The sequence below is a fragment of the Dipodomys merriami genome, unplaced genomic scaffold, assembly GCF_024711535.1.
Source record: "Dipodomys merriami isolate MVZ:Mamm:240054 unplaced genomic scaffold, mDipMer1.0.p SCAF_1208, whole genome shotgun sequence".
Taxonomy (NCBI): domain Eukaryota; kingdom Metazoa; phylum Chordata; class Mammalia; order Rodentia; family Heteromyidae; genus Dipodomys; species Dipodomys merriami.
Genome location: NW_027202503.1, coordinates 157,604 through 165,035, shown reverse-complemented (window position 1 = coordinate 165,035; position 7,432 = coordinate 157,604).

Below are 7,432 nucleotides of genomic sequence, written 5' to 3'. Positions count from 1 at the left end.
TTGCTGCTATGGCAAAGGTGACTGTGACATCATAGAAGTTATGGCTATTGTTTTGTAAAGCTGTGTGAGGACACCCAACCCCACACAATTTCCCCAATATATGTGTCTCCTTTGTTCAGGAGTGCATTCAACAATTCAGCAACCAAACTGTCACCCAGTTCCTGATACACTCAGAGTATGTTTCCATTTCCTTTTAAAAAGAAAAAAGAAATATTAAAGACATGCCTTTGATGATTTTCATTGAATTACTAAAACAGAGTATATAAATTTATGTATTTGTAAATCTTTGCCCATCTCTCTTGAGCCCTTGCTATATTTCTATGTGTTTGCAGCTTGGGAAGGGAAATAAGGTTTAATTCAGTATTGTCAGGTACTATAGTCCAGAAGGCTCTTTTTAGACCCTTTTGGAGGGAATGCCAACTTTCCATCTTTTCTACAGATGGCCATCTTTGTACAGGAACTGAATAGACTGTCATAACATAAGAGGCTTGTCCTGATTTCTACTGACTTTCCTCTGGGGTCAGGGAGTGTGATCCCACTGCATATGTGTCTCTTTGTTACACTGAAAGGCCCAGGCCTCCTCAGAAAATCTAAGGCCAAGGGGGTAAGAGAGATTAAAACTCAGAACCCAGCTTCCCATATCATTGGGATTACAGGATTGAGTCTCATGGCCTCAACTCATAGCTGCTTTTATATACATACTGTAGTCAGTTTCATTATATTCACTTCCTAGACAGATATATACAAATATATGTATATAATTATTCATCTATTTTAATCAGTGTTATATCTAAAAATGCACAAATATATATTCATATAATTATAATTAAATTATATCCCTACTATCCCCAATAATATTTTACATTAATGTTTTGTGAAAAAAATACTAGACTAAAAATTTAAATGCCTTTGTAGTTTGAAAAATCATATTCAATCTTATATATTATATAATATACTATATATAACATATAGAATATAACACATATTAACATATAACTAATTTAATTGTGGTTTCTTTTCTTCCTGATTTTGTGTTTTTTCATCTATGTAAACTTTCTTTCTTCTATTGATGATGGCTTTTACTTTCCAGTATACATATTTTCTATATATTTTGTCAAATATTTTCATTTGTCAAATATTTTATATTACTGGAGTCAAATTTTTCTTCCATATTTGCCCAAAGCACAATGAAGATGTATACAGATTTGAACTCACTGTTGGAAGAGCATCCCACATACCACAATAAGTATTGTGGCATTTGTCACAATTGACAGAATAGATTTTTAGGACATCTGATCTGCTATGTCCTAGACCTTTTGTAGCCACCTTATCACCCCATGCAGTCATGACCTGCTTCTTTGCCACTCCCTGTACATTTAACAGTTTCCATTATATGCAGTAGGCTGTCTTGTACAGCCCCCTGTCACTCTCTGTCCCCCCCCAGAACATGTATGCACGATGTTTCAGATTGTAGGTTTAAAAAGAAACATATTTAGGATTCATGAATTTTAGAATATATCAAAAACATTGACATTTTAATAAAGTTAGAAAAATAAATAGAATGAACCTTTTACAACAATCAGGACAAAAAGAAAAATAAAGATTTTCCCAGGAAGGGGGAAAGGAATCTCTAAATCTAGATTGGCCTCTAAGTTGCCTTCAGCAGAAATTCTGCCTCGGAGTCCTCAAAGGGATCTACTTCCTCATTAAAGACAGGATTTTCTTCCTGAGTCCAGAGAGGGACAGATTCTAATTTCTCAATTGGAAATTGGATCCCCTGCAGGAGGACAGATTGGTCTGGGTATTCTTTGAGGAAAGATTCCTTTTCCTCAACTGAATCTAGATTTTGGACCTCACTTATTGGTTTCACTGAACATAGACTGTGGTCATTTTCCATTAGCACACATTTACCCTGCACACCAAGAAGTGTTCTTTTTGACTGGTTTGGAGCTGATCTAGCTGGATTGTGAACATCAATGGAAGACATTCTGGATCGTCTTCTTCCTTGGTGGTATGTGCAGGTACACCTGCATCACATGTGGGATGTCCATAGGACTCAAAACCTGCTTGGGCCTTTCTACAAATTAAAAAAAAAAACTCTATGTTCACATGCTTTCTGGATGTGATGGCTTCTGATCTCCATCAGTCCCCATAGACTACATCACTGAAGGTTATTTATCTGTAGTTCTGCAGGAGCTGCTCTACGTTGATGCAAACCTGAGAATGGAAATAGGTACAAGATTCTTAGAGTAGACTCTAGATGTTAAGGTGTGACTAAACTTCCATGAGGATCTAATGGGGGAAGTTGTAGAACTTGAGTTTGGACTGAACACTGATGGGAAGGTAGGGTATTTCTGAATGTATACTTCCAAGTTCTTTCAAAAAGAGAACATATTACCGGCAAAGAATATCCATAAAAGGACAGTTTGCCAAGCTGGAGAGTACTAAGGGCTGTTGGCCAATCAGGCCCATCTCTAGAGACCCAGGTTCCATTCTTACTCACAAGCTCTGAGGCATTGAAACAAGGACTTCTTCCTCTTTTTCTTGGTCTCATGGGTCATGTGTTCCTCCAGCTGGTCCAGAAGAATATGTAAGTGGAAGAGCAGGTCTGAAGAGGGCATGTTGAGCTTGACATACTGTGTAAGTTCTTTTAGGGTGCAATGGTTCTTGGGTTCATAGAAATCATCAGGGTAGAAGTCCATCCACATAAGGAGGATGGAATAAACGATGCTGTGGGCAGTTTGGTGACAAGGAAAATGAAATTCCACCCTCCTCATCCTGAGCCTTGTACTAGAGCTTCTTTCTGCAGGACTTCCAGGTTGGGAAGTGGGAAGAGACTTCTGCAAGCAGGATGGTCCTCAAAATATCACTTCTAGAAATTTCTTAAATATAATCCTCTAAAATTCTCCCTGTGATAGGAAGAGAAAGTTGTTTCTCCACTGAATCTGACTTGCTATACACAGCCCTCCCTGTCTTCCATGAGAGTCCCAAACCACAACCACATCCACAACTGTGTAATCTGCTATGCACTGAAGTGCCAAGACTCAACCCCCTGGTGAAAATCACAACTTGTGTGCAAAGAAGAAAGTTGGCTTTGATTCAGAAACCTCAAAGATACCCAGTTTTCAAGGACAGAACTTCTTTTTGTGCCAACATCCACTTACTTCTTCGCTTGTTCATCTTCCAGTTATGGTAGTAGGATCTGTACCAATGGAAGGAGAGAAGGAAGTTAACTCTATGCTTCTCCTTTTCTGAACTAACAGGACATACATGGGACTGGCTAAGACCCACATGGTAATGTAAACATGACAGACAAAAAGTGGAGATATGTTTACACAATTTCATGCAAATTCTGTGAGGATGCTTATATGCATCTGTCCAAATAAATGCACAATGACTCATGCCTCTAATTCTACTAATCACAGTTTGAACGCAGTCTAGTTTGTAAAATTCCAAAGACACTAATCTTCACTTAACCAGCCAAAGGCCAGAACTGGACCTGGGGCTCAAATGGTAGAGTGTTACAAATGGGACAGCACTCAAGCCCCCAATTCAAGTTTAAGTTGCATCCTTTCTTCTGTCTATATTCCTTCAAAGGCCTCCAAGATAGTGATTTTCTAGGTGAGGGTGGACGTTGGATGCCACGGGCTCATTCCTTTAATGCTGGTCTCTCAGCAAGCAAATTGCTAAGGCTCCACTAGCTTCTGAGGCAAATGAAATGCTCTGGCAGCCCAGTCCTAAGGAATTAGCCAGAGAGTGTACTTCTTTGTCTCAAGCCAAGCTCCTTGATCAGATTCCAGTGAAACAGTCTCGGAAAGGTGCCAAGTATACCAATACTCTGCCAGGGGGTCTCATCAACCCTGAGTTTGAAAGAGGAACACTCACTTTTTTTTTTTGGTTGTGGGGCTTGAACTCTGGGCTTGGGTGATATCCTTTAGCTCTTCAGTTAAAGGCTATCACTCACCCACTTTAGCCACAGCGCCACTTCCAGTTTTCTAGTGGTTTATTGGACATGAGTCTCATGGACTTTCCTGTCAAGGCTAACTTTGAACTATGATCCTCAGATCTCAGCCTCCTGAGTAGCTAGGATTACAGGCATGATCCACTGGCACCTGGCTTAGGAACATTCACTTTTTAAACAGAATATCCAGCAACTGCTCCATTGTCCCCCACTCTCTATAGTGGTAGAGGAAGTTTCCAACATAGAAGGGATCACCTTTCTGGTAGTCAGGGACCAGGTCCATTACCAGCATTTCCAGCAAGCCTGAGTCCAGGATCCATATGTTATAAGGCACATTCAGGGTTTGGGCTGATTCATTGTCACACTGAGGTGGTAAAAAGAATGGATCTTTGAAACGTGAAAGTGGGAGTACCCTTCAAATTGAGTAATTGTAATAGAGTGGATTGAAAAGTACACAGTAAATATTTTCTCAGTATACACATATAAAAGCACACAAGAAGAAGTTTCTAATGTGGGCTGGATGAGATTAGATAGGTTTCCTGTCATAGATATACTTGCCTGAGTTGCCTTATGATTCCCTTGGTTTCTTCTTATAAAAAAGGCCTGAGACATTGGATTCGTGATTTGGCACTGATCCAAAGTCTGCAGCATTGAGTGAGGCACTCATACCTCTCATGCCTGAGAGCTGAGTCTCTTGAACTTTGAAAACAACACAAGAACATCTTTCTTGTTCCTGCACCACAGGCCAAGTGAGCTGGCTTGAGCTGAATGTCAGTTACAGTTGCTTGGCTCTCATAGTTCTATATTCTATTCCATTGTGAGGTAGGTAGTGTCATTTCTCAGAGCCCAATGATCTAAGCTGTTTGGTCACATAAGACCATCCCAAAGACAAACTGGAGACTGAAATCTCCCCTCTCACATCACTATATCCACATGTGGACATTGTCAATTCCCAACATCCTCAGCTAACCCTAGATACAGGCATGGTCTCAGCCTCAAGGAGCCCTTCCTAGGTCAGATCCAAGCCTTATTTGTCACTATTTCTCTCATAATGCACAAATCATTTTGGGTCTCATGGCCCTCTCAGCCTGCCATGTGCTTCTTGCATCTATTTTTGACATCTACATCCTAGGACATTGTAAGGTGTTTTTTTTTTTTTAATTGTATTTTATTTTATTTGAGAACATACTGTACAGGGGGGCTACAATTACATGGGCAGGATAATGCATATATTTCTTACCAAGGATTGCAGCCTCCTCCTTTGTTTACCCTTCACTTCCCTTCCCCGCCTCCCCCCTCCCCCCACCCAATTTTACCCCCCTCCCCCCACCCAATTATACCCCCCTCCCCCCCCACACACCGACATTGTAAAGCTGGTTTTGACATGACATTTTGTACTTCTCATTGTTGCAACAGGTCCACCTGAATCCTTAAACGACTTTTTGTCCCCATCTCCTCCACATGTTATACTGACATCAAATATAGTGAAAGCGGGGGTTACACTGTGGGGGAGGGACATACAAAGCAACAAAGAAATAATCTTATAAATGCGTTAGAAACACATGCATGAAAGAAACGAAAACATTAAAATACATATTTAAGGGTTCATTTTCCTAACATCACATTATCTGAACTTTTCCGCTTGACTCATACCTATACTAGATATTGCAAAGAAGGGAAACCATGGGACCTATGTTTCTTTGGGCCTGGCTTACTTCACTTAATATAATTTTTTCCAAACCTTTCCATTTCCTAACAAATGGGGAAATGTCATTCTTTCTGATGGAGGCATAGAATTCCATTGTGTATATATACCACATTTTCTTGATCCATTCATCTACTGAGGGGCATCTGGGTTGGTTCCATATCTTAGCTATGGTAAATAATGCTGCAATAAACATAGTTGTGCTGGTAGCTTTAGTGTGGTCTTGTTTGTAAACATTTGGGTAAATGCCCAAAAGTGGGATTGCTGGATCATAGGGGAGATCTATGTGAAGTCTTCTGAGGAACCTCCATACTGCTTTCCAAAGTGGTTGAACAAGTTTACATTCCCACCAACAATGAAGTAAGGTTCCTTTCTGTCCACATCCCCTCCAGCATCTGTTGTTGTTAGAGTTCTTGATTTTTGCTGTTCTAACTGGAGTGAGGTGATATCTCAATGTTGTTTTGATTTGCATTTCTTTTATGGCTAGGGATGTTGAACATTGCTTCATGTGTCTATTGGCCATCCTTGTTTCTTCTTCAGAGAAGCTTCTCTTTAAGTCTTTCGCCCACTTATTTATTGGGCAGTTGATTCTTTGAGGATTTGTTGTTGGGTGGTTTAATTTTTTGAGTTCCAAGTATATTTTAGATATGAGACCCTTGTCCGTTGTATGGCTAGTAAAGATCTTCTCCCAATCGGTGGGCTTTCTATTGATCTTGCCAGCTATGTCATTTGCCCTGCAGAAGCTCTGCAATCTTATGCCATCCCATTTGTCCAACCTTTCTTTGATTTGTTGTGCTTCCGGGTCTCTATTCAGAAAATTTCGACCTGAGCCAAGGAGACCTAGGGTTTCTCCTATTCCATCCTGTAATGTTTTCAGAGTGTCTGCTTTGAGTTCAAGGTCTTTGATCCATTTGGAGTTGATTCTGGTACAGGGTGATATATAAGGATTTAGCTTTAGTTTTCTACATGTAGTTAACCAATTTTGCCAGCACCATTTACTGAAGAGGCTGTCTTTCTTCCATTCTATTGTTTTAGCTTCCTTATCGAAGATTAGATGGCTATAGGTCTGTAGGTTCATTTCTGGGTTTTCAATTCTATTCCATTGGTCCTGAGGTCTGTTCTTATGCCAATACCAAGCTGTTTTGATTACTATGGTTTTATAGTAGAGTTTGAAATTTGGTATTGATATTCCTCCAGCAGTGTTCTTTCCGTTGAGGAGCGCTTTTGCTATTCGGGGTCTTTTATTGTTCCATATGAATTTTTGGATTGCCTTCTCTATTTCATTGAAGAATGAGGGTGGAATTTTGATAGGTATCGCGTTGAATTTGTAGATAGCCTTGGGAAGTATTGCCATTTTCACGATGTTAATCTTGCCAATCCAGGAGCATGGGAGGTTTTGCCATTTTTTAAGTTCTGTGTTGATTTCCTTTTTCAAGATTTTAAAGTTTTCATCATAGAGGTCCTTCACTTCTTTGGTTAAGTTAATTCCTAGGTATTTTATTTTTTGTGGGGCTATTACAAATGGAGTTGCTTTCCTAATTTCAGCCACACTTTTCTCATTGTTGGCATATAGAAAAGCCATTGATTTTTGGGGGTTAATTTTATAACCTGCTACTTTGCCAAAGTTTTGAATCAGCTTGAGTAGTTTGGGAGTGGAGTCTATGGGATTCTTTAAATACAAGATCATGTCATCTGCAAAGAGGGAGAGTTTTATTTCTTCTTTCCCTATTTGGATCCCCTTTATGTCTGCATCTTGTCTTATTGCT